General features: G+C 36.7%; 1 protein-coding gene across 2 annotated transcripts in view; it reads left to right on the top strand.

Annotated features, from left to right (window-relative positions):
* LOC308416569 (aldehyde dehydrogenase 1A1) overlaps positions 1–27,306 on the top strand; it is a 129,528-nt gene that overhangs the window by 31,336 nt on the left and 70,886 nt on the right. The window lies entirely within an intron of this gene.

Genomic DNA, 27,306 nt, shown 5'->3' with positions numbered 1-27,306 from the left:
TTTCTGATTTTAGTGGAATACTTCAAGTTTCCCACCGTTAAGTTTGATGTTGGCTGTTGGTTTGCTGTATATTGCTTTATTATGTTTAAGTATGGACCTTTGATTCCTGTTCTTTCTAGGAGTTTTAACATGAAGGGGTGTGGAATTTTGTCAAATGCTTTCTCAGCATTTAGTGAGATGACCATGTGATTTTGTTCTTTGAGTTTGTTTATATGGTGGATTACGTTGTTGGATTTCCTTATATTAAATCATCCCTGCATCCCAGGGATGAAGCCTACTTTGTCATAATGAATAGTTTGCAAGGATTTTGTTGAGTATTTTTGCATCAATGTTCATAAGTGAGATTGGTCTGAAGTTGTCTTTCCTTGTAGGGTCTTTGTGTGGTTTAGGTACGAGGGTTATTGTGGCCTCAAAAAAATGAGTTAGGTAGTATTCCATCTGATTCTATCTTTTGGAATAATTTGGAGAGTATTGGTGTTATATCCGCAATAAATGTCTGATAAAATTCTGCACTGAACCCGTCTGGACCTGGGCTTTTTTTGGTTGGGAGGCTTTTGATGACTTCTTCTATTTCTTTAGGTGTTTTAGCGTTATTTAAATGGTTTACTTGGTCCTGGTTCAACTTTAGGATCTTGTATCTGTCTAGGAATTCGTCCATCTCCTCCAGATTTTCCAATTTTTGGAGTATAAATTTTTGTAGTAGGATCTGATGATTTCTTGAATTTCCTCAGTTTCAGTTGTTATGTCTACACTTTCCTTTCTGATTTTGTTAATTTGGATACTCTCTCTTTGCCCTCTAGCTAGTCAGGCTATGGGTTTATCAATCTTGTTGATATTCTCAAAGAACCAACTCTTGGTTTTGTTGATTTTTTCAATGATACTTTTTGTTTCTATTTGGTCTATTTCTGCCCTAATTTTGATTATTTCTTGCCTTCTACTGTTCTTGGGTATATCTGCTTCCTTTTGTTCTAGGGCTTTTAGCTGTGCTGTCAGCTTGCTGATGTAAGCTCTCTCCAGTTTCTTTTTGGAAGCACTTAGGGTTATGAGTTTTTCTCTCAATACTGCTTTCATTGCATCCAATAGGTTTGGGTATGTTGTGTTTTCGTTTTCATTGAATTCTATAAATCCTTAATTTCTTTCTTTATTTCTTCTTTGACCCTGCTATTGTTTAACAGCACGTTGTTTAGTTTCCATGTGTATGTCGGCTTTTTGTTGTCTTTGTTGATGTTAAAGACCAGTTGTAGACCATGGTGATCTGAGAGGATGCATGGGAGTATTTCAGTCTTCTTATATCAATGGAGGCTGGTTCTGTGTCCAATTATGTGGTCAATTTTCGAGAAGGTGCCATGGGGTGATGAGGGGAAGGTGTATTCTTTTACTTTAGGATAACATGTTCTGTATATATCTATTAATTCTAGTTGGTTCAATGTCTCTGCTAGTTTTGCAGTGTCCTTGTTCAGTTTCTGTTTCCATGATCTGTCCATTGGTGAGAGTTGGGTATTAAGGTCTCCCATTATTATTGTGTGGGGTGAAATGTGTTTTTTGAGCTTTAGTAGGGTTTCTTTTCTGAATGTGGGTACTTTTTTATTTGAAGCATATATGTTAAGGATTGAGAGTTCCTCCTGACAGATTTCCCCGGTAATGACTAAAAAGTGTCCTTCCTTATCTTTTTTGATAACTTTTAGTTGGAAATTTACTTTCTTTGATATTAGAATAGCGACTCCAGCTTGCTTTTTGGGGCTGTTTGCTTGGAAGTTTTTTTCCCACCCTTTTACTCTGAGATAGTGTCTGTCTTTGTCTCTGAGATGAGTTTCCTGTATGCAGCAAAAGGCTGGGTTTTGTTTATGTATCCAGTCTGATAGCCTATGTCTCTTTATTGGGGAATTGAGTCCATTTATGTTAATAGATACCAAGGAATAGTTGTTTCTGTTTCCTGCTATTATTGCTTTTGTGGGTTGAGTTGTGTCTGTGTCTTTTTCTTCTTTTGGTTTTCTTGTTTAGGAGTTTTTTTGTTTTTACTAGGCTGTATTTTTTCTCATTATATTGGCTTTTCCACCTATAATTCGTTGTAGTTCTTGGTTTGTGGTCAGATATTGTGTAAATTTTGATTTTTCTTGAAATATCTTCATCTCTCCATCTATGGTGATTGATAGTTTTGCTGGGTATAGCAGCTTGGGCTGGAACTTGTGCTCTCTTAGGGTGTGCATGATGTCTGTCCAGGCTCTTCTAGCTTTCATAGTCTGTGTTGAGAAATCGGGTGTGATTCTGATTGGCCTGCCTTTATATGTTACCTGACAATTTTTCCCTTACTGCTTTTAGTATTCTTTCTTTGCTTTGGGCACTTGGTGTTTTGACTATTATGTGTCCGGAGGTATTTCTTTTCTGGTCCAAACTATTTGGAGTTATGAAGGCTTCTTTTATGCTCGTGGTCATCTCATTCTTGAGGGTAGGGAAGTTTTCCTCTACAATTTTGTTGAAGATATTTACTGTGCCTCTGAGTTGATAGTCTTCTCCCTCTTCTATTTCTATTATCCTTAGGTTCAGTCTTCTCATTGTGTCCTGGATTTCCTGGACATTTTGGGTTAGGATCTTTTTTTTTTTTTTTTTTTTTTTTTTTTTTTGCATCTTATCTGGCTGTTTTTTCTATGTTTACAATGCTGTCTTCTGCCCCCGAGATTCTCTCTTCCATCTTTTGTAATCTATTGGAAATGCTTGCTTCTGTGACTCCTGATTTCTTTTTTAGGTGTTCTACCTCTAGGGGTATCTCTTATAGTGTTTTCATTATTGTGTCAATTTCCGTTTTGAATTCCCTCTTCCATTCCTTCATCTCTTTGGTTCTGTTTTCCTCTATTTTTTTGAGTTCTTTGAGTGTTTTTCTTGTTTCCTCTTTAAAAGTTTCTGAATCACTTTGCTTTTCTTCTCGTTCTTGTTTAAGTATCTCTATCAGCATCTTGAGATATGATTTCAGGTCTGTGTCTTCTTTTTCTGGAGTGTTTGGCATTCCAATGTTTGCTGTTATGGGAGAGCTGGGTTCTGGTTTTGCCAGGCTGTCTTGGTTTCCTTGGGATATACTCTTTCGCTTTCCTCTTGCCATTTTGTTGTCAGTGATATGTTCTCCCCTTTCCCTTGTATCTGTTCTTTGTCCCTGGATCTCCCTGGTCCGGGTGGCAGATGGGCGGAGCCCTGTTCTATGCCTCAGAGTTGCCAGGTGGGAACAGAAGTTTCAAAGTTCTGTTCCTGGTCCCTGGATCAGGCAGGGCTGGGCCGGGGGGGGGGGGGGGTGGGGAGTGCGCTTTCTGTGTGCACTCTGCAGAGATCTCTCTGTTCCCTGGCTGCCTAGATCTCCTACTCACCAGTTTTTCAAGCTTTAGGAGCTACCGGTTCGGGTGGCTGATGAGCCGGGCTCTGTTCTGTTCTGCTGGACAGGGCGTTTCTTATAAATCCTAAACATTTCAGGAACTTCCTGAGAATTCTGAGTTTGTCAATATTTTCTTGGTTTGCATTCTGAGCCTTAACATGCCAACCTTCAAGAAGGAGTGTTTCAATTCATAGGTATACAACACTGAACTACATAAAGATCTTCCGGCTATTCTAGATCTTATGCTAAATAGTGAAATTTCGACTTAAAAATTATGGCCCATATCCAAAATGGAAAACTATTTAGCTTTAAATAAATAAAAATTCTGTTGTTTATAGCATAAATTAACTTAGAAGACACTCAGCTAAGTTAAATAATCCAAAAACTAGCAGAGACATACTTCATGGTATTGATTGTAAAATTGTCCATGAATTGAAAGTAGAATTGTGGTTGGCCATACTGATACAGAGGAGGATGCTTGCAGCTAACCATTTGACTGAATGCAAGGATCCCAATGACAGAACTAGAGAAAGGACTAAAGGAGCCTAAAGGGTCTGTAACCCCATGGGAAGAACAAAATTATTAACTAATCAAACTAATCAAATCAGCTCCCAGGGACTAAAACACCAACCAAAGAGTTCTTATGGTGAGACTCATGGCTCCAGGTGCATATGCAGCAGAGGATACCATTCTCTGGCATCACTGAGAGGACAGAACTTTGATGCAGTGAAGGTTCATTTTCCCAGTGTAGGAAAAAGAAGGCGCTGAGGTGGAAGAGGTAGGTTGGGAGAAGGAGCACCTTTGTGGAGGCAATGGAAAGGGGAGGAGGAATGGGATTGGAAGGAAGTGGATAACACCTCAAATGTAAATACAGATAATATAGAATAAAAAAGACAAAAAATAAGAATTATGGTAGGCAAAGCACAGTAACTGGAAATAAGAAGAAAAGTACCATTGTAGAGATCCATTTATATGGGATGAGTAAGGTTTTGTAATTTGTTGCATCTCAGTGAAAGCATAGTCAATAATAATGTGACCTAATCTCTGTGAGTTCGTGTGTGCTATGATCATGGTGATACAGAGGGATTTTTTTATATCCTGCATTTCCTCTGACTCCTACACTCATTCTAGCTCCTCTTCTATGGGATTCTCTAAGTTATGAGGAGAGAACTTTGATAAGGACATCTCAATGAGGCACTGTCTGTTTTTACACTGCTAAAATAATAGGCTTTAATGCTACTAGTACAAAATAAAAGCATAGAAGGTGACAGATGCTGTAAGCTCCTAGATATACTTATTCTGTAATGTATACAACTACCTAAACATTACTTCATATATCAAACAAGTAAATATCTTTTTTTTTTGTCCCTTGAATTGAAAATAGCCTCTGTCTCACATAATATATCAAGATTATGATTTTGCCTCCCTCTCCTCCTTTTAGTTTTCCCCAGCACCTCTCCCATCTACATCCATTCTCTTTCTGTCTCTCATTAGCAAAGAACAGGCTTCTAAGAGATAACAACCAAACGTAACCAAGTAAAATATAAAGGTAAAACAAAGCTGTCACATCAAAAGTGGACAAGACAGACTAACAGAAGGAAAGGAGCCCAGGAGAAGGCACAAGAATCAGAGTCTACTCATAGGCACACTCAGATGTCCCATCAGAATACTGAATTAGAAGCCCGTGGTGCAGACCTGTGCATGTCCTGTACGTGCGACCTAGTCTCTGAGAGTTCATGTGTGCATGCCAATTATGATGACTTAGAGGGCCTTGTTTTGTTTCAGGTTTGTTTTTGGTTTTGTTTTTGCTTTTGATATCTATCATCTCCTCTCGCTCTTATACCTTTTCATCAATCCATCTTTCCACCTTTTCAAATACTCTTTGCAGTGTTCCTTGAGCTCTGAGGGAGGAATTTGATGGAGACATGCCATTTAGGGCTAAGTTTTCCAAATTTTCTCACTCTCCGAATGTCTGGCGTTGGCTGTGGGTCTCTGTTTTGGTTTCCATCTGCTGCAGGAGGAAGCTTCTTTAGGGATGACTGAATAAGGCACTGATATTTATAAATATAGAGAGAATAAATTTGAATGAGAAGAGGTTGTTCTTTCTTTAGTACTTGTAAGCAGCAGAACTTTTTGCCAGGCTGATCATCTGGAGCAGACAACCCACCCATCTCTGACAACAGTTCATTTTGCTCCCTGAATCTCCAACAATGAGAAGCTGGAAAAATACTTAGTTCTGGAAAAAATACTTAACCCCAGCATCTTTAAAAGCATGTTTGAAAACAAACTCTCTAATAGGAAAATTCTATATTATATCAAATCTTGTTTTTTAATGAAGTCAACTTAATGGGTAAATTATAAAATTTATTGGAATTCTGATGCTCGAGTTAATTATCAGTGGGAGTTAAGATTTCAATATAAAAATCACGCTGGCTCCTACAAGCCTATTTGTAGAAACTAGGGTTCTTAGTAATTAGGGGAGCAACAATTTTAAAAGTGAGGAAAAGAGAGCAACACAAAGATGAACACAATCATAGTTTAAGCAATTCAAATAAAGCAAACACTGGGAAACAATTTTAGAATACTGGTGGATCCGGTCCATTGCTGATACTTGTTGTACCGCACACTACAGCTCCCCTAGCTGAGTCCAGGTGGATTACACAATATATATATATATATATATATATATATATATATATATATATATATATATATCAACACATATAAGCTGGGGCTTGAGGCAACATTCTAGCATACTTAGAAGCCATAAGGATGTGTGAAGCACTAAAGAAACACTGGGATCTAGTGGCTGTGCACTCATTAGAGAAACAGTCAAAAGGGCACATGTTACTTCATGTGTCCTCATGTGGCCAGAGCATGCCGTCAGGACTCAGGTCTGTCTTAGACAGATGTTCCATTTCATCTTAGACAGATGGTCCATTTCTTGAAATTTCCTACAAGTTACATATTCAAAAGAAGGAGCAATATGGTTATTTTTACCATACTATTGTCAGTTTTACTTAAGATACCAAAAGTTTTTTTTTTTTTTTTAATTTAGATAACAGTGGTGACTTTAACCTGGTGTCTAGCCACATTCAAGAAGACAACACATTGCAGAGAGAGGGGGGAGGTAGAAGGAAGGGAGGGTGAGGGAGAGAGATAGAGACACAGAGACAGAGGGAGAAAGAGAGAGAGAGAGAGAGAGAGAGAGAGAGAGAGAGAGAGAAGGAAAGAGGGTGCACTCAGTGGAGTCTACACTGCTCCTTAAAGCCTGGCTCAGAATCAGAATCATTGCTAAATTCTTCAGGTCAGTAACCCTCTAGCAACTTAAGTTATATAAAGATCTGGCAAAGCCAAACCACCAAACTGATTTATTTGACTAAGGTATACAATGCTCTCAAACCAAATGTGTCCTCTGATTAATAAAATACAAACTTGAACTTTTAAATGTACAGTGTGTTCCCTAGGTCCCTATGTTATTCTAGGGAAAAGACATTTTGCACCATTTAAATACAGGGATGGCGGTGTTACATAGGATCTAGAATACATTGAAGAATATTATGATCAGTAGGTTACAAAGGCATATTTTCCTTCAAGAAGATTCTTTTGTTTTGTGCTTAATTAAGAACAAAAACATTACTACACCTTTATAGAGCACACTAAAAAGCTGTCTGAGTCTGGCTCTGTTGGGCAAGGCACAGTTTTTCACTTCAAAAAAAAAAAAAAAAAAAAAAAGAAAAAAAGAAAAACCCAGAGAGAATAAAAGCATGCTTTGAAGGAAGGACCACATACATTAATGTCAAATGTCTTGTGTAAAATATCAATTGTAATTAACATTTTAGTAGTGATTTTCCCTGTTGAAATTTGTGGTTACATAAAAAAGTTGAATACCTAGATCCTAGATTGAACTAGTTTACTACCTAAACCCCTACTTTCACTAAGCTCTTGGGTTAAATGTAAAACAGCTAGAGGTTTCAGGTAAGGAACAGTACTAGGAATTTTCTATCCCAGAGTACTTATTCAACACCAGATCTGAAGCAATGAAATCCTAAGGGGTTTGCAGGAAAACACAACATTGTAGATTCCTACTCTGCTGAATTATATGGAATGTGTTCTCTTCTATATGATTTGATTTGATTCTTCTTACAAGGTACCAAAACATTGCCTTGACTCAAAGCATATCAAACTCTCTCTTTGAGTGTAATAAGTGACAGCCCATGTCATCTTAGGCTTCTTTGCAACCTTCTAGCATGCAAACCTCAGAGAAAAATGGGAAACCTGCGCTAGGCTTCTACACAAAATAGCACCGCTTTTGGATGTTTTTGAGTAATTTTTTTAGTGTTACCAGTTGCTATCATCTCTTTCCAATTGCTCTAGGATGAAAGCCCAGCCTTCTTCTTGGATATTAGCTGAGTCATTCACCTATTGCTACAGCAGAAGCTGCCTGGCACATTTGGAATGCACTGTGTTGCACTGTATTTACACCTGTTTATTGCATCCACATCTGACCTCTAGTACTGTTGGCTTTTATCTGCAGGACACTTGTACTTGCTGTTTTGTATTTCACCCAGTGTCTATAGTTGTGAAATGTAGAAAGTTCCATTTCTTTATTGCTGGTCTAAAGTCACTATTAACTTAATTCTTGTTTTTATTTGATCTTTTTGTGTGTACTCAACGAAAGACAGGACATGAGGAGTGCTGGCTAGTCTCATGTCAGCTTGACACACACAAATACCAACACACACACACACACACACACACACACACACACACACACACACACACACACACTAGAGGTATCTCGATGAAAGTGATTTAATTGAGGAAATGCCTTCATAAGGTTTGGCTATAAAGCATTTTCTTAATTAGTTATTGATAGGGTGAGACCCAGACAATTGCGGGTCATTTTGTCCTTGAACTGGTGGTCTGGGATTCGCTAAGAAATAAAAAGGTTGATCAAGACATAGAGAGCAAGCCAGCAAGTAGCTCCCCTCCATGGCCTCTTCAAGAGATCCTGGCTCAAGGCTCCTGCCTTTTGTGAATTTCTGTCCTGATGTCCTTCAATGATCAACAGCAATGTGGAAGTGGAAGCCAAATAACCTTTTCTCCCTAATGCAGTTTAGTCATTGTGTCTTATCAGAGCAATAGAAACCCTAACCAAGAGATTAAGTACAAGAGGGACTATGAATTTTTGTCTGCCTTTCTCATGGTCTGTTTGACTGCATGAGTTCTCTGCTATTTCTTGTCTCTGCAATCCTGTGGCTAGGTTTCTTTGTTCTTTCCATGCTTTTCCTTCCTTTCTACTTTCCTTCCTTCCCTCCTTCTTTCCTTTCCTCTTTATTTCTTTTCCCAGTTCCAAATAAAAAGGAGTGAGTGTGAGTTAAGAATTCTTTTTTGTTCATGAATCATCACAGACGGGGCCACAAAGGATAGGGGGAGGGCAATGGTGAAAAGAAAGAAGCTGGGCTTCAATCATTTCCTGCAAAGTTCTTATCACATATTTTTAGAATCCTGAAAGACTTTGATTATATTCTTATGCACTGTATACCTAAATACTAGAAATTAATTAAATTTACATAAAATATCCTATATAGGTATGTCATCCTCTATCTGCCTGAATGGTCAAGCTAAACAACAATGAATAGGTTTCACATGTCATGGTCCTGCTGGGAACGCTGAAAGTGTTATAGCTTTTAAAAGAGAAGAGAGGAGGTTTGGGAAGCCTGCACCGGGCAGGTAGTCCAGGTCCCCCTACAATAGCAGCTCCAGCACCTGGCAGAGATGTGAGCTTGGCCAGCCAGGCAGGTTCAAGGTTCAGCACTGAATGGATGCTTCAAGAGAGAGCTTTCATTATGTTACTTACCAAAGTTTCCAAAGTCATAGTTTAGTAATGATTTGTTAAGCGTATATTGGAAACTATAGAAAATATAAACACACTATAAAAAATTTATATTAAAAAGTCAACATAGAAGTTGGAGAGCACATTTTGTTGGTAAAGTACTCGGCAGATAGTCAGTTGATAACCCAGGCACCCGTGTAAAAAGCTGGGCACAGCAGGTTGTGCCTGTGAGCTGAGTGATGGGAAGATGAGGTGGAGTTCCAGCTAGGCTGCCCAATTAGTGAGTGACAGGTTCCATGGGAGACCATGTCTCAAAGACTCAGATGGAGTAAGAGTCAGTGATATCTCACCCTGGTTTCCATACACACGTGCAGGCATGCTTGCAATATATTCATACACAATATGAATATTACCTACATACCATAATAACGAAATGAGCTTGAGAGAACAAGGATAGCAACACTGTACATCTCTCACTGTGGCATCTTAACAGCTGCTCTAAGGGGCTTTTATCATTCCTATAAATGCACTTAGAAGTCTGTGAAGGAAAGAGCAGTGAGCATCATCTCATATTATCGTAGGACTCCCTGAGTACTAGGTACTCTGCACAGTGCTTTCAACATTTAAACTCATCTAATTCTTGCAGAAACTGTTTCTGGTGCTTCTATTTTATACATGAGAAAAAGATAAAACACAAAGGAAAACTGACTCTTCTAGGATCTCACACCTTAAAAGCAGCCAAGGCAGAACCAGTTTGATCCAGAAATCTGTGCTTTTATACCAACTTCTGCACCATTCACAGAGCGATTCTAATTGATTAAAGCAACAGTTATTATACTGTGGGTCATGACCTCTTCGGCTCAAGCAATTTTTAATAGGTTAGCATATCAGATGTCCTGGATACCAGATATTTACATTATGATTCATAACAGAAGTAAAATACAGGTATGTAGTAAAGAAATAGTTTCATGGTTGGGGGTCATCACAGCATGACGAACTGTATTAAAGGTTGCCACATTAGGAAGGTTGAGGACCACTGGATTAAAGGTATATGTTTCACATGGATCTATACTTCTTCTCCCCCAATAGTCTTATCTCCTCAAGTCTCAGATTTATTGTCTCAATCCATTCAAATAGGACAAAAAGTATTAGTAAATAATAATCAGTGAAATACACAGAGACCAGTGAAAGCGCATAGCTCTCAGAAGCTATCCATCATTTCCAGGTGACAGTGGTTAACTAAGATCATGTTTTAAATAGGCTTTGAGAACCAGAAATTTTCTGACTTATTATATTATGTTATCACATTATTTAGTATTAATATTTTAAGTCATGCTCCTTTTACTACATTGTACATCAGACTTGAATATTGGTTTTAAATGTCTGTCAATTTAGAGCTAATTATTTGGGTCCAACATTTTTTATGAAGTATTTCTAGTGTGTCCCTATTCTTTATCATTACTAGTTACTGATTTTAGACAATTGCATTGTGTTATAAAATTCTTCTACATGAAAGTATCTGTGATTATTAACAATTGCAAAAGATAATAGCTTTAAAAAACTTCAAAACTTCATGACTTTTATAATACCAAGTGTACTTTTCCATATATTAAATATATTCTATGACCCCAGCAACATAAATAACAAACTTGCAGCATTTCTATTTAAATATTTATGTAAGAGAAAAATGTATACCAAATACCCTCCAATAGACACACAAAAAAATCACCAGACTATTAAACTGCTTCTAAAATTTGATATAATATTGATGACAGTGACAAAGTAAGAAAGTTTCTCTTACCTAAATTATCAATACACACTGATATTTTTGAGTATCCCATAAAGAAAAAAACTATAGACATTATACCAAGGACAAAAGATATTTAAATGTGAGAGACCTACCTTCTTAAAAATTAAATCCCTGAAGTATTTGCAACATTTCATTTAGTTCTTAGAACAGAGATTTCCTGCTTGAAACCAGTCTCATTTAAACTCTCTAAGCCAGAAATTAACTTCTTCTGACATATTCATTCAACGGCCACACAAAAAGCTATAGTGACTTCATCAAATAAAAAGTTCATTTCAACCAATGCACAGACACACACACACACACACACACACACACACATATATAATAGTCCCTACTCGGCTTCCCTCTCACCAGGTCCAGTGTCAGAGAGGAAAATGTTTGTTAGGGCCACTTGTGTCCCAGTCATTCATCTTAACCTTGTAGGCAATCAAGTCTTGAGGTTTTAGTCTCTTTAACAAACACATCTTCATGTGTGAGGCAGAGGTTCAACTTTGTATAATTTTCTTATGATCCATAAGTTCATCTGTACTTATTAAACAGAAGAAGAAAACTTCTTGTCTTCAACGGATTCCATTTCAAAGCAGTTCTTTGAGGACAGAACAAAGGAACAAAGAAAGTCAGAAGCCTGTGCAGGTAGAGCCGGCGTTTTTCCGAGAAGGAGATGTGATCCTTGAGTTTAAATGGAGCATTTCCATGAACAGGAACACAGGCACGCTTTCTCTTCCTCCTCCTGCTCTGCAGTCTGAAGTGATCCGGAATAGACATCTGTCCCCCAGCTAGGAGACATGGACCAAAGGCTTCTGCCCTGGGGATAAGGGAATGGTCCCCCAGTCTCTGCAACCTGAAAGGATGCGCTGGCTTCACTGTTAGTACCTTGGTAGGACTGAAGAGAATACATCATGTCTTCTTGACTATATCTCATTTGGAGACTATTGAGGGGCGGTACGAGCGCTTGCATTGCCAAAGGAAAGCAACAAAGCCTGAAGATAGTTTCATGCTCACCGTGGATGTTTGTGGATCTGTGTAGCCACTTCTTGAAATAACTATTGCTGACTCACTTGCTTTGGGGACACATTAATTACATTCAGCATTTTTTTTTTTTCTGGCAGTTGCTTGTGAGATCTCAGATTATCAGTGTTGCCTGGCAACAAAATAACATGCTAGACATTCTTATTTTGATATCCCTAACTTAAACTTTCAAACTTTCAGAAAAATCACAGATGGTTTAAAAATTTTCACATTGGATATTTGTTAAGAAAGAATATATGTAATCCCAATTTGTTTTCCTAGCCAAAATTCACACTTAATTTCTTAGGTGTATGCTGAAGAGTTTGCTCTATAGCAAAGTTAATGCTCTCACCATTTCCTTCAGACTCTAGCCTAGATGTTTGTGTCTCTCCCCACACCCAATGAAATCCCTCACCACTAACAGTTTAGTTAGATTGTCTGCTCCTGAAAAACATGTATAAAACTACAATCACTTATTTTTTATTTTTTTTAAGTATGTCTCACTGTGTGTCCCACATGTGCATGTGGTTGCAAGAAGGGGAATGAGATCATCTGGAGCTGGAGGGTCGAGTGTCTGTGCCATCCAGTGTGGGAACAGAATCCCTCGGGCTCTGTACAAAAGCAGTAAATGATGCTAACAGCTGAGCTATCGCTCTAGCCCATAGTCCCTTTGCTTGATCATCTCAAGATGAGAGATTAAAAGAAGAAAGGGAAAGGAACTGAGGGAACTGGAGAAAGGAGAGAAGGAGGGGAGGAAGGAAGTGGAGGAAGAGAAAATGCAGAGGAAGAAAGGGGAAGGAATAACAACTAAACTGCCATTCAGAGAATTACTCTCTATGTGGTAAACATTAACTTTCAAAGAATTTATATTGACAATAAATATTCTTATAGAGTACTTGTTTATTAAATTTAAACAGAACGTGGTAAGAGTAAGGTATATATTGCTCCAAATTTAGCATAGCAGATTTTTATAAGGATTTTTCAATTAAAATATTTATCCCAATATCACTAATGTTTTAACAAATTCATTAAACATTTTTTAAAAGAAGGGACATTTAACGAGCATGTACCTATGGAAGAGAGTAAGAATATATTAGAATATATGTAGTAATTGGTTACAAAGATTGCACATAGAACAGGATGTAATTTTGGCAAAATTAAAGCAAGGGGGCCATAGAAACAATACTTCTTGAAACTCCTAGGAAGAGTGAGCCGCACTTGAAGAAATTTCTCCGTTGTATTTTACTAAGGGCATGTAGGTGGGCTCATTTTGTAATTGCCAATTGACTTAGGAAGGCCTAGCCCACTGTTAGCAGTGCCAACCATGATAGGTGTGGCTGGGTACTATAAGAAAGCAAGCTGGGCAAGCCAGAGGGAGCAAGCCATAAAGCAACTGTTTCTCCATGGCCTTTGCTTCAGTATCTGCCTACAGTTCCAGCCTTGTGCTCTTGATGATGTACCGAACCAGATAAATCCTCACCTCTCTCGGGTTCTTTTGTGTTAGTGTTTTATCACAACAGCAGAGATACAAACTAGGAGAAGGGAATTTTAATGGAGGAGAAATTTCTGCTGCAAATTCGGGTTGCTGAGAAAACTGCTTTTTTTTCTATGGATCTAGAACAATTCTCTTCCAAGATCCCAAGAAGCTGTGGTATAAATCGTGGTGATAGGTCATCGCACAGACTGTTGAGTTACTGTTGGCAGATTTATTTAGATTGGCTTATCGTCATTTCTATTTTTTATTTTGACCTTTACACAGAGTGAGTTCTCCCACTTGGACACTCGCACTGACCTTGCACCTAGCTACTGTTTGTAAACTCAGTGTTCCCTAGCCCAACATATGTTCAAAAGAACAGCTTATGAGAGACAAACATGAGGTATTTCAAGTATTTGAACTTCAATGTCTTTCACCATCTAATATTGCATTGTCTTCTCTCAGTCTGTGGAATTCTTATGGTAGAGGAATAAAGGCATATAAGCTTAGTGTTTAGGCGCAAGAATTTCAAAGGAGGAAACACAGGCCCTGCATTTCCATCAGTCTGGAAATTTGGGAATTCTTACATCACAGAGCTAACACTGGATAATGGTACTGCAAGGAAAGTGGCAATCATTTGTTCTCAGAGTGGAAATAATATTAATTTCAGGTACTGTGTACATAGACAAATTAATAGCTATCAAGAAAGACAATGTATATATATATATATATATATATATATATATATATATATATATATATATTGAGAGAGAGAGAGAGAGAGAGAGAGAGAGAGAGAGAGAGAATGTATAATGCTGCAGAAATCACTTTCCTAAGAAAATGTAAAATTTACCTGAAAATAGGGATTCACAAACATGAATGTCAATTAAACAGAATTTGGATTAGGAATAGAGTCCACTAGGAAGACTGGACCTTTAATATTTCCCATCAGAAATGCATAGGTTGTCCACAGCAGCAGAGCAGGATGCTTAATTGTATCCATTCATAGTACATCTTTAGGAATCTGTTATGTCCAAATGTGTCCCCAGGAATGAACTATTACAGAGTAAAAAGTTGAAATTCCTATTTACCTGGAGCAAAAGTCATGCAAGTAATGAACTAGAATAAAGTTGAAAGAAATCAACCACAAGAACACCATATAAAGCATCATTTATATTTTTAAAATAAGTTTTAAATTCTCCTTGATAATTAGTCACAATAATATATGTTTGTATGCTTTACTCGCAAAACAAAATAAAGCTTGACATTGCTACTGACACTTTTTGTTGTTTTTATTTTCTTTTGTTTGTTTTTTAAGGAAAAGTAGAGTGCAAATGTGGAGCAAATTAAACTGCAGTACCACCAGGGTCAGCCTGCCTACAAAGAGAGTTCAAGGTCTTCTAAGACTACACAGTGAAACCATGTCTCGTAAAAAAGTCCCCAGAGAAGCCATAATTTAAAAGAATTGACTAATCTTTTCTAGATAATAGTATTTCAAAAGGGGAAATTATATGTAGAATTTTATGTACATAACACACTTAAAATATATCTAATTATGTGTTGTGTTTAATAATATATTACACATAATAATATGTATATTGAGTATATAACTATAAATCCTTACTTAGTTTCCGTTTTTCATTGAAAATTCGTTTATAAAATGATGTATTCTCCTCTTTCCCCTTATTTCTCTCTGGGAGTCAGAGTTACAGTATCAGTGCTGGTAATATTTTTTTTTTAAGTTAAAAAAAAAGTAGAAAGACAGAAAGGTACAACAGAGGATAAGAAAGTGAGAAACATTATTACAAATTCATGTTTAACCAAGTCTTCAGATCTAAGCAAGCAAGCACTTGGTAAATAAGCTTTGGAGAAATAATGCCCAAAGGTTGTGTTTGCTGTTATGCTTGGCGTTTGCCTTGAATGTGATCGGAGACCAGATGACCAGTAATCTCCCTTGCCCTTTCCTTCCCTTGTCTCCGTGGGCCCTCATAGCTCTTTGCCTTGGCCACTCACTTGTCTTAAAATGTCTGCGGTGGTTAGGATTTAGCAGGTCGCACTTTAGCCTGTCAGGACCCAGCGGCTCCTATGCCCTGCTTCCACCCATCGCTTCATTTCACCTCCAAAGAACCCAGAGACTGGCCTACCTTGTTAGGCTCAGATCACAGGAAGCCCAAGGCAGACAGCAGTTACTGTTGGCTTTCCCTGTCATGTCTCCTTATGTCTGAGATACACACAGTCCTTATTAACCCCATCAAGGCCTGGGCCAAATAAGAACTTAATAGATTGGGAGTTTTAGGTTTACTCTATGCCATACAAGTATTCACTAATTGCACATCTTAGACCAAAATGAATGATAGTTTAAAATTTTCTGACACAGTGCAATTTCTCGTTGATTAGAGCTTGTGTTGCTGAGAAAACAACAACGGGATATTTGTTTAAGACTTTGACTTGCTTGATACACCTTAACTGTTTTCATCTTCACAGCAATCCTGAGATCCAGATGGTAATAGATTCCCCATCACACTGGCAACCACTCCCACTTAACAGACTTTTTACCAGGATTTGTTTCACATCTAGCACTGATCCTGGGGTGAACCTACAAGAAATAAAATAATGCCTTCTTATTTTCCATAGAATCTGCCTTGAAGGGGGGGGGGAGAATAGAGTTAGACACACATGTTGTACATGAGACAACAAATGAGCAAAAAAGGCAGAACAGAGGATTCTTAGTCATCTGGGATGAGAAGGAAAGGGCACAAGCTCAGGGGGGAAGGCTGGCATAGCACCTGAGGCAGAAAAAAGGCTTAGAGATCTGAACTGTGTTGCCCAGCACCCTACCAGGCCCTGGGAGACATTTATCCTCATTGTTACATTTTAAGACAGAAATAAGATTTGCTAGTTATAATTCAGAATAAATGTATTATGCTTTGAGCATTAAAAATTGTAGTGAAGCCCAGGATAACAGGTAACCTTCTTAAAAAACAAAAACCAAAAAATGATGCTTACTATACAGTTAAAGAATTTTGAGCCATAACTTTAAAGCTGTTTCTACTTGATTTAACTGAATATTTTTAAAATGTTTTACTGACTAAGAGAAAATCAAGTAAAGGAATTTAAGTACATTTGTCTCATAGACTATTCTAGAGCCACAGCAGACAGCCTTTAAAAACAAACAAGTATAAAACACTTTAAAAAGGCAAACCATGCAAAACCACAAACCAACCAGAAACTTTGCCTGGATTACTGTGGAGCTATGCACTGCGTCCTGGACAGGGGCCTTCAGGCTTTCATGTGATTGTGAGACAGTCACTTATGTCTTCCAGCTTTCAAGGTTTCTCTCTACAAACAAAGTGAACTAAACATAATTTGGAAATGTTAAATAATTTGCAACCTAAAACATTCTATTCATAAGGAACTAAAAGGAAGAGTTTTTTATTTTTATAAATCAATTGGTTTTCAATGAAGAAAAATTTATAGCAGATATTGGGGAGCAATGCTGATATAAACATTTTGGGACACTGTGAAATCATTTCTAATACAGATTATAACAACTCTATGTTCTCTACAATTTATTTTCAATGCTTCAGCAGGAGCCATATGGTACGTGGGTAGGTAAATTAATTTCATAACTAGAGAAGGTAATTTTTGAAGTATTTCAATAATGAATGTGTCCATCAGGTATATCAAAAGCATTTGAAAAAGCCTGCTCAGCATTCCATAAATAAAAGTAAACACCCACCACAATGACTTTTTTATATTGATTTATATTTTTAATACAACATGTCTATAAGCATTTCCTCATTGCAAGATGGTCTCAGAACCTGATATTGGTAAACTCTGATTACTGTCCTAAATGCACCTTATTTCTAAAACTCATGATCATGCCCAGGACACAGGCATTATGGGAAACTTCCTATTATGACTAGATGGCTTACTAATTCTTCCTCAAGACTATTTTCATTCCAGTGTTCGGATTCTTGTGGAGAGCTTGAATTTCACCTTATTTAAATAATACATATGTTAAATGTTTTTATACTTGGTTAGGAGGAATCATGCATGCTGGATTCTATCTGAAACTTGCTTTCCTATCGCATTCCTCTTGGTGAGCTGAGAAAGCATCTTAGAGCTTTCAGCAACACTAAGGTAGTGTAGAGATTACAAAGTCTTCCACAAGAGCCCAATGACTTGGAGGCAACAATGTACCCAAAGTCATTGCACCAAAATTATTTTATTGTTCCATACTGAAATACTCCTTATAAATATGGCAACTATCTACTTCAAGCCACAGACTCTGAAGAGATTGCTAGTTAGTGTTCTACAGAACAAAAACTTGAATAGTGCATTCCTTTTAAAGCATTGCTTCCTTTGAGGAACTAATTACCTTCCATCTTGTTTAATGAGAGTCAGGTAGGCCTTTTACATTAACCTTCAAATACTCTGATGTACTTTTTATGTTCGACGAAATGTCCTTGAGTCTAATCCAAAAGTCTTTCATTATATCTTTCTTCTTTCATGTAGTCTTTACTTTTAAATTTAGTTAATTGTTCTTAATTTTATCATAATAATTCTGGGTACATCACATGTTATTTGCAGCCACAAAGACTAGAAATACAAACAAATTTACAATGCACTTTCCATGCAATTTGGAACATAAATTACAAACCTGCTATAGGGTAACTTTTATAATACTGGAAATGATTTTTTACAAGTGCAATTTCTTAGTATATGAGAATTCAAAAAGTAGAGAGTATTAAAAGCCAAGGTATGAGCTGAGATCCCATTGTATTGTTCCCTGAGGATGAAATCATGAGAAAATAAGCATTTGAATAAGGTGTTGATATTTTTTTAAATAATTGGTTTTCTTGTATGATAAAATTACAGTAAAAGTTCTTGGATGCATATTTTATACAGTATGTTTGAGAAAATACTGTATATGTCTTTCCATATTTTGATGGTTACATGATTAAGAACAAAATATTTCCCCCATGCACACATTTTTAAATAAGTCATTTTTCTAGGGTTTTCCACTATGTTTTCCATTTCTAAGCTAACAGCAAATGTAGAACCAAGCAGTAGGGAAGGCTCAGTGCTATTCCAAGCCCTGGGTTTGCGTTAAACAATGAAAAGTTTTCTTGTAGATAGTTGAGACACTCATTTCATGCATGAAAGCAATGGATTGGTGGTTGCTGTTTTCATAATAGTCCAATTTGTCCTTTCCACATTTGCTTTGTTTTCTGTCCTCAGCGTCTCTGTGTTGCAGAACTTTACCATCGCTCTCCATAGTCTAAATTGACTTAATTGGGGTCTCTGCCATTTGTTCCCAGTTTGTGTTGTAGATGAATGACTGAAGAGAGGTTCAGACTTGGGCACACCCTTTATTGTTTGCAGGAGACATAAAGCCTGTGGGATTTTTCTTATTTACTTAACATCTACTGATTTCACAATGTTTCAATGATACAGACAGCAGCAGGGACTACAGGAATCTTAACCTCCTGCCGGTCCTCTTTTCTTTTTTCCAATTCCCCATACAATCCTGTTAACTCGAAGGTGATGGAGGAAAAGAAACAGGCTATGTGTCAAAACGACAGAGCCTATTACATGACCCGAGGAGTGAGTAGCAGGGGACTCAAATAGAAACTCTCATTTGTACCTTTAACTGAACTTCCTTTCTGGCACGTTGCATTAAAATCTCCCTATAAGCCCAAGTGGATAATGTGCATGTCTGAGGGAGCGCTTTGGGTCACCAGCACCACCATGATTTGATGACCATGAGAAAAGACAAACATCTTTGTGGTTCTGTTTCATTCAAAACCTGTAGAATCCAGAAGCTGTAATACAAGCAGGTAGTCTGGAGTCAAGCTTTGATTTGGAGCATAGAATGCCCAAGGTCAACTTTTGTAATAAAAGAACACATTTTATTCTTCATGTCTAGGTTGCTCTGAATTTCAGCGTACAAAGAGATTGTTCATGAGAAATAATAACTGTTTTGTAAAATTGTGTAGTCATCGAGAGAACTATGCAATCCAGTTTAATGGTTCAAATCAAAACAAATACTCAACATTAATGAATTGTTGAAATCAACAAGAAGAGGCTTTTCATTTTAATGCATAAGAATTATTGACAACCATTTTATAAAAAAAAAGAATCTTAAATTTCACCCCTTAAAAATTCTAATTGAAAACTCACTTGGAGTCATTAGACCATGAACAAATGCAAAATAATTGGAAAACAGATTTTACTGAATGGCTATCAGGATGTGGGAGAGAAAATAAGTGTCAGCTGCTTAAGAAATCTCCGTTGAATAAGAAATGACACACATGTTTCCAGAAGGAATATTAAGGACTTACCCTAAACACATTTTCCTTGAAGCTGAGAATCACAGAAGCAGCAGCCAAGTTGTTTTACTATTCTTCAAAAATAGCATAAAAATATTGTGTATTATTAACAGAAATAGGTTTTAATTGAGTATGGTGAAAAATCACTTCTTAAAAGTTAGGGTAAATTACTTTCACCAGATATATGTTATTTTTGGAAGATTACTCAAGGGAGATCCCTTGCATAGCCTCACTTAGATAAGGAATAGAGATGAGAAATGCCCATGCAAACGTGTTAATTACATAGGAAGGACACAGCATTGTCACTGATTTTCAGGGCTCTTTGGGAACATAAGTTAATTAATAAAACATAATTACACATTTCATTAGAACGCAAAGTTTAGTGAGACCTTTGGTTGGGTCTGTAGCTAGTGTCTATATTTATTGGTAGCTATGGTGTTCAGAGGGACAGAGCTGCATTGCAGGTGGTGTGCTTCAATTTCTTGATTTCTGCTTCTAGTTTATGAGATAAATACCTTTTTTCCATTTTCCATTTCATCATGTATACTAGAAAAAAAATTATAAGTATATGATGTCATACCCAACCATGTAAATGTGAATGTTTCCTTATATGGATCACAATGAACATATCAATTCATGCTACAATTAAACGTAATTGTTGTACCATTATTTGAAGTTTGATTCAACTTTGTTCTTCTGTGAGCACAAAGCCAATGATTGCTGACACTTTGTATATGAGCTTTGCATTCTTATTAATACCGTAACTGTCTTTCTATATTTGTGTATTACGTCAGACTTTTGGAGTTTAGAATATTATATGAACGAGAACAGAGCAGGAGAGCTAAAAATATGCTTGAACCTTTCTACACAGTTCACACAATTGTTAATATTCTCTGTATCCCCTACATTTCTACATGGGTAGCAAATCATATCTCACACATATTTTTAACTAAACTTACCTAGGAAACTTGGGCGCTTGGTTCAGGGGAGAGACCAGTGCTCCATTTATTTGGACTGTAGTTCAGAGAATACAGACTCCTCCCTCCATTGGGAGCTGGATTTAGATGAGTCTTCTCTCTTTGCTGACAGGAGAAGCATTGTTACTTTCCGTATGAATAGTTACCTTAGCTTGTCAGAGAAAATTGACATATTTATGCTGGATTCCTGACAATAATTCCTCTGTTTCTTTCTTGATTAAAAAGTCAGATATATATGATTTGCTTTTTCATAAACACATTTTATAATAGAATCTTTAATGTCTCAGAACATTTTTAAACATCAAATTATTTTGTTCTGCCAGGATCTACTAAATTAAAAAGAGGTTAGGAAGCAGCAATTTGTGTTTTTTCAAGTTGAATGCCTAATGCTGAATTTGAGCACTACTGTCATAGCAAAAGCAGATTCATAATTTCTTCCAATCACGGAGTCCAGGGCACACTCAGTGGACAGCACATATGTCCCCACTCCGCTCAATGCCAAGTTCCCAAGATTTCAGGACATTGAACTCCTCATGCATTGCACTTAAGAGCTCATTGGGTGACAACTGAAAAAAAAATTTCTCTAGAAGTGTTAATTATTTAGTACTTAAATTGAGGAAATGTAGAGACAACACAGAAAGGTTGCTTTGATAATACAAAAATGAGAATCTAGCAAATGAATAAACACATCTTTAAATACTGCCATGCATGGAAGTTCACTTGAAAATAGTGGCACCCTGAATCTTCATAGTAGTTTTCATTTCTATGAATCATCTCCTACACATGACAAATAGGAATATCTAAAGCACCCAAGAGAATCTTTGTGAGTGTCTCCAGTGTTTCTGCTAGCAAGGAAAGAATTCATTGGAAGGACAACGTTGACACTGAAGAACACTGGTATATTCAAATAGTTTTCTCCCTTGTTTTCATTTTAATATCAGCAGCTCATCTAGAGAACACCAATAAAATCATATGCAGGTTTCTCGGCACTTGAAATTATTATAGGCATCAATATTCCAGTCTTTATAGCCTATAAATGTACACATAGAGAATGAAGAATGAGAAACACCATAGTGCTTTTACTACTTGCAGCCAAGATTTACTCTGTTCTCTCTGCTCACACACTAACCGGTTCAATCATTCGCATCTAGTAACTAATATGAATTTTTATTTGATGCATTAAGAAAGTTGAACACCATATTTTCTACTGTGCTTAAAATATAGTGGTAAGCTTTATCATTTTGATACAAAAGTGAAAGCAAAATGCTGCACCATCTTTCCTCTGAAAGGCAATATTTAAAAATGATCTCATCTGGCAGTTTCTCAGAGTGTGAGATATCAAAGGAGCTGGTGCAGGGGTCATTCTCTTGCTCTAGACAGGCTTGGTGTTTTGTGTATTAAAATGTCCTTCTAAAGAGATAGGTTGTTGAAAGAGAGAAACTTTACAAAGTTGGTTTTTGCTTAGCAGATTTTGATTTCACCAAAAGGCAGGTGACTACCCCTCACCATCTCTAGGGAGCTTATCTAGTCCCCTGAAATTATAATCACACTGGGGGTTCAGGGGGTTCTTGGGCTGCCAGGAATAATCCAGGTAAAACCCATTTTGTGATGCAGCCAAGTATATGCCTTCAAGCACTCATGATGGGAATCCTGCTCTGTAAACTGATAGCCACAGCCAGAGGGATTGTGTAAATACTCAAGGGAATGAGATGCCAGGCAGTGGGTGTAACTTTATCTAGGCAGCAAAGCAAGAGACAGTATGTGCTTGGGCCACACACACCAATGAAGGGACATGTCTAAATGGAAGCACAGTTTCTTTTTATAACTCTGTTCCTCATGAGTATTTACAATGATGTTAAATAAACTTCCCATTGACAATGTTATTGTCATGGAGTCTATATTATTTTATATCTTGCTGCCCCACAGTTCTCTTCGAACACATTTTAAATATCTGAAATCATAAAAACTAACTATTCCGTGTACTCTGCCTTCAGAAGAAACAGCTTTAAAATAAGTTATAAACTCAATACATCATAGGCAATGTTTCTCAGATCACTTCCTTGGAACCATGATGCAAGTGACTTCCTTCCTTAGTATTTCTTTATTGTCAAGTGCACCTAACTTCTATTAGCTTCTGGGGCTCATTTATCTAACAGGTAAGTAGAAATAATAGTTCATAGTCGCCAAAATGTGGATAACTTTCATACTTTGACATCATTCAATTCTCTAAGAGCTCAAATGAGTCAGATTGATTTAGTTGACTAAACACAGATGAAAGGGGTTCTGACAGATTTTCTAGAATAAAGTCATATCAGAATCTAACCATGAAGCAGTAACATAGTAAAGATATATAGAAAAAATGGTCAAAGCCCAAACCAAACCAAGAAAGCATAGGAACGAATAAGGATCTTTGCTGGGCATGGTAGTTCATTCCTATAATCCCGGGCAGAAAGGGGGAATCAAGAAAGGAAGAGAAAGATGAACAGAGGAAATGAGAAGACACATGGGGAGTTTTACATATAAAAAGACACCATATTCTAATACATGTACTCATATTTCCGGAAGTGACCCAAAGGTCAGGATTTACAGAGAAAGAGGTAAAGAGGTGAGTTTGAAGTAAGCCTGGACCACCATCAAGCAGATTGGACAAAGCATGTCAAGAAGCTTGCAGTTCATCTTCCGAAGAGCAGTTTAAGCTATTGAATGGTCAATCGATCTAAACTTCACTGAGTTCATCCTACTTCCAGAAGAAAGAGAAGAAAGAATGAATGAGGGCAGACTGTGGGCATGACCACTAACCTGTTACTAAATTTTATTGTAGCTATAAATATCTTCCATGCTAAGTATTCAATATGTATCTGGAGAAACTGTCACTTTAAATAACTTCTTCTTTAGCCTACTATGAAAAGGCAACACTAAGCTACAAAATATCTGAATATCTTTAGTTTTCTTTCACACTAAATGATTTTTTTTTTAACAAAAGAAATTTGGTCATATAATTGTATCCCATCACAACATACTCGGAAGGAGTGGAGAAAGGAGTGTTTGAAAAGAAATTGTTTTATTTAACCATGGACTTTAGCATCAAATGGCTATGATCTCAATGAACTCAAAAACACTCTGAATGTTAGATTGCTTGATGGTGTTATCAGGTAGTAGGACTTTGAATCAACAATTTCCCAATCGCTTTCTCTCTCATAGTGCTACATCATTGTGGTGCCTGATCACAGAAGGGTTCACCACCAGATTCACTGCCTACAGTGCCAACAAGTGAAGACCATCTGCTACCCAGCTTTTTCCCAACTTTATTTTAAAAAACAAAGATAAATGTAAAAATTTTAAGCATTTTTGCATAAAAGTATACGAATACACTTTTGTCAGTACTTTCAATAAAAATAGAAATAAAAAGCCCAAAGAAGAAAGATATGCTGAAATTTTTTCTAGGAAATTGTACAAATAACCAAATAACAGAAACCTCCAAATTGCTGCTGTATTTTGACCTTCTTAACTTTTCGCATTATCCACATGCAAATGTATCTCAGTTCCATAATTCAGGGATTGATGGCATAAGAAATAACTAATAATGGAAATGTGCTATGCTGTGTTATCGATAAAGTCAAATTTTACTTTTTCACATTTAAAAGAAAAAAATAAATATAAAATCAGTAGCAACTTTATATTGTAATGAACTTTTCAGAAAATCAATTATTAAAGGAACCATAGTCACAAGAACTACTAATCATCAAACACCTTGGGAAACCATTCTGGTCCCTCATTAAGGCCATCACCCTCTACAGAAGGTACTTTGCTGGTGTGTGTTTATCAGTTTCAGTAATGCAGTGAACTTTCAACAGTGTGTAAGCATTTATCAGAAATATGTTTGTGTTTCCTGATCAGTAATCTTAACTGACCCCAACTTTTACAAAAGCATTAAGGATGATTCTTAATCATTGGCTAGTCTGGTATAATCTTTTTGTGCATTATTGTTTGATTAGTTAGTAATTCTAATGAAATATTAACAAAGGTTTTCTTTGCAGACACTTTTAATCTCCAGAAGAAAACTATGTCAAGGATGACTGTTCTAAATCATACTTGACTATTTCTCTCAAAGAACTTAAAACAAAAAACAAACAAACAAAAACCAGCCCAAGTTCATTGGCAATGATACAGACCTGAGATTCCAGAGAGGCCTGGAAAGATTGTCTGTGAGTGTTGACGGCCTCCCTACAGCACCACCATTATATCACTAGAGAAAATACAAAAGAAGCTTATGATTCTGAAGCTGGGAGTGTTCGTCCCTGATCACAACATTGGAGTATAACCCTCTACATCAAACATTTTAACTGTGACATTTGTAGAGCTGTTGCCATGACCGAAGACTTGAAAACATCCCCAAATACTTTCCTGATTAAAGCCCTGAAATTTCTTTCTAGAAGTTCATTCTGTTCAATGGGTCTTATAATTTCTCTTTTAAATTATACTCTGTCCTATCAAATATTCTGACAACTTTCAAAGGTTACTATTTCTAGCAACTTTATGTCTAACAATTACTTATTGAGCTAATGCATGAGGTGATATAATTGTATGACAAATTTAATACAGCACATATTTATGATGACATATAATCACATATAATTTTACAACAAAAATATATTTGAAGAAAAGTTATAAAATAATATTGATCTATAGTACATGGAATGCTTACCTTGATATTATATTCTACTCTGTTAGTCTAAAAAATGATGATCTTAACCTATAAGGCTAAGTTGATCCTTTAATAGAAAATTTTCCTTTGGTAATTACTTGGATTGTTTATTTGGTTTTAAAAATTTTTTTAAAAAGAAGCACATATATTTATATTTTATATTATATTTATAATATTTAAAAATATGAAATATTTTTAAAATAGTAAATCTGAAAAATATGAGGCTTTAACCTGTAAGAAGCAGAATTTTGTCAACAAGTTTTAGCAAAGTAATAGATTCTTCAACAGTTTTCAACAATTTTAAATGATTCTGCCTGCAGCACAGCTTTAGTTTGGAGGAGCTGGGGACTTGCTCTGATAGGCCAGCAGCACAGAAGCCTGGATCCTTACTGGATTGCAAAGCAGGGTCTCATCTTTTCATTCTTGTCTGTAATGATCAGAGGGCAACTGAGATATCTGAGTTTCAAGAGGGTATTGTCTCCACTTCAGCAAAGGTTTGGACTATTGAACAAGAAAGTGCAAAAAGATTGTGAAATTAGCCATGCTGGAAGACTAGAGTTTAATAACTTCAAGATCAAAAGCCAAAGTGCATGTTAAGTATGTGTGGTTCATTACCTAATTATTTTATACTCTCTGTCTTTGGCCTGATGCTTGGTCCTGCCTGGAAAGCTTCGCACAGTGTTACGGTTTCCTAAGTACTGGGACTATGGGGAAATAGACTATTGTTCCTATCTAGAATGAAATTTTCCCTGGGAGAAATGCATCAGATGTTTTCTCTAACCATTTCTGTTTCACTCTTCCTATGTAAAGTTATCTGGAGAATATAATTTGGACAAATGGGAAGAATTCATGCCAGAGAGGGAAAGTGGTATTCCATATCCCTAGTTGAATGGGGACTTGGAAAGACAAATCCACAGTCCTTTGAATCAAAGTGGATTTCTCTAGGAAGACTCTGATATTAGCACTTTTCAAGGTTTTGGATTTGTAAATCATTGGTATACCTTTCCTCCTTTATTTTGCTCTTTTGTATGTCTTTCCAAAAACATTTTAGACTAATTATTAAAAAGAAAATAGTCATTCACCCTGGCAAAGTTAAAAATGAATGGCACTCCTCATTCTTCATAAACACATAGCCCTTTACATAACTAAGCTTGCAGCCGATAACACTGGCAGGAGCTGAAAGGGGTTTACAAAACACTAAGGAGCATGAGATAAAGATCTGACCGGTACAGTACAAGAGTAGGTTCTTCAAAGCACACTCTCTCTTCAATCCTAGCCATCACAATAACACTCTGTGTGTAGCAGGCTCCGGTAGAAGATCAAAGAGCCAACACTTGAGCCTGTATCAAAAAATCTAGTCACTGAAGAACTAAACAACATAGATTAAAATCATCTTTCAGATTGACTCAGGATAGGAAGTTGATGGAAAGGAGACAAGTCTCTTTCTAGTAAGTGGAGAGAAAAAGAAGAAAACCGGTCACATGCAACTTAAAAGTGAACCCCCGCCGCACACGCACTGTGTTTATTGGATATCTGTAGACACATTCATCTCTATCACAACGCCACTGCCAGGCTGATGATTAACTGTTCAAACTTTCTGAGAATTATAGACCTTCATAAACAATGTGCATTACTAAATAAGTAATAAAGACTTTCTGAAAAGTGACCCCAATCCATGATACTTTCACCATTTTAGGCAAACTGGGTCTAATGGGAAGCCATTTTTATTGACTTATGTATTTAAGTTAGCAGCCAATAATGCTGGTGCCAGTGCTGATCTCAAGGACACTTTATAAAACA

This window comes from Micromys minutus, assembly GCF_963924665.1.
Source record: "Micromys minutus genome assembly, chromosome: 2".
NCBI classification, from domain to species: Eukaryota; Metazoa; Chordata; class Mammalia; order Rodentia; family Muridae; genus Micromys; species Micromys minutus.
This window is presented reverse-complemented; position numbering and strand designations above follow the sequence as displayed.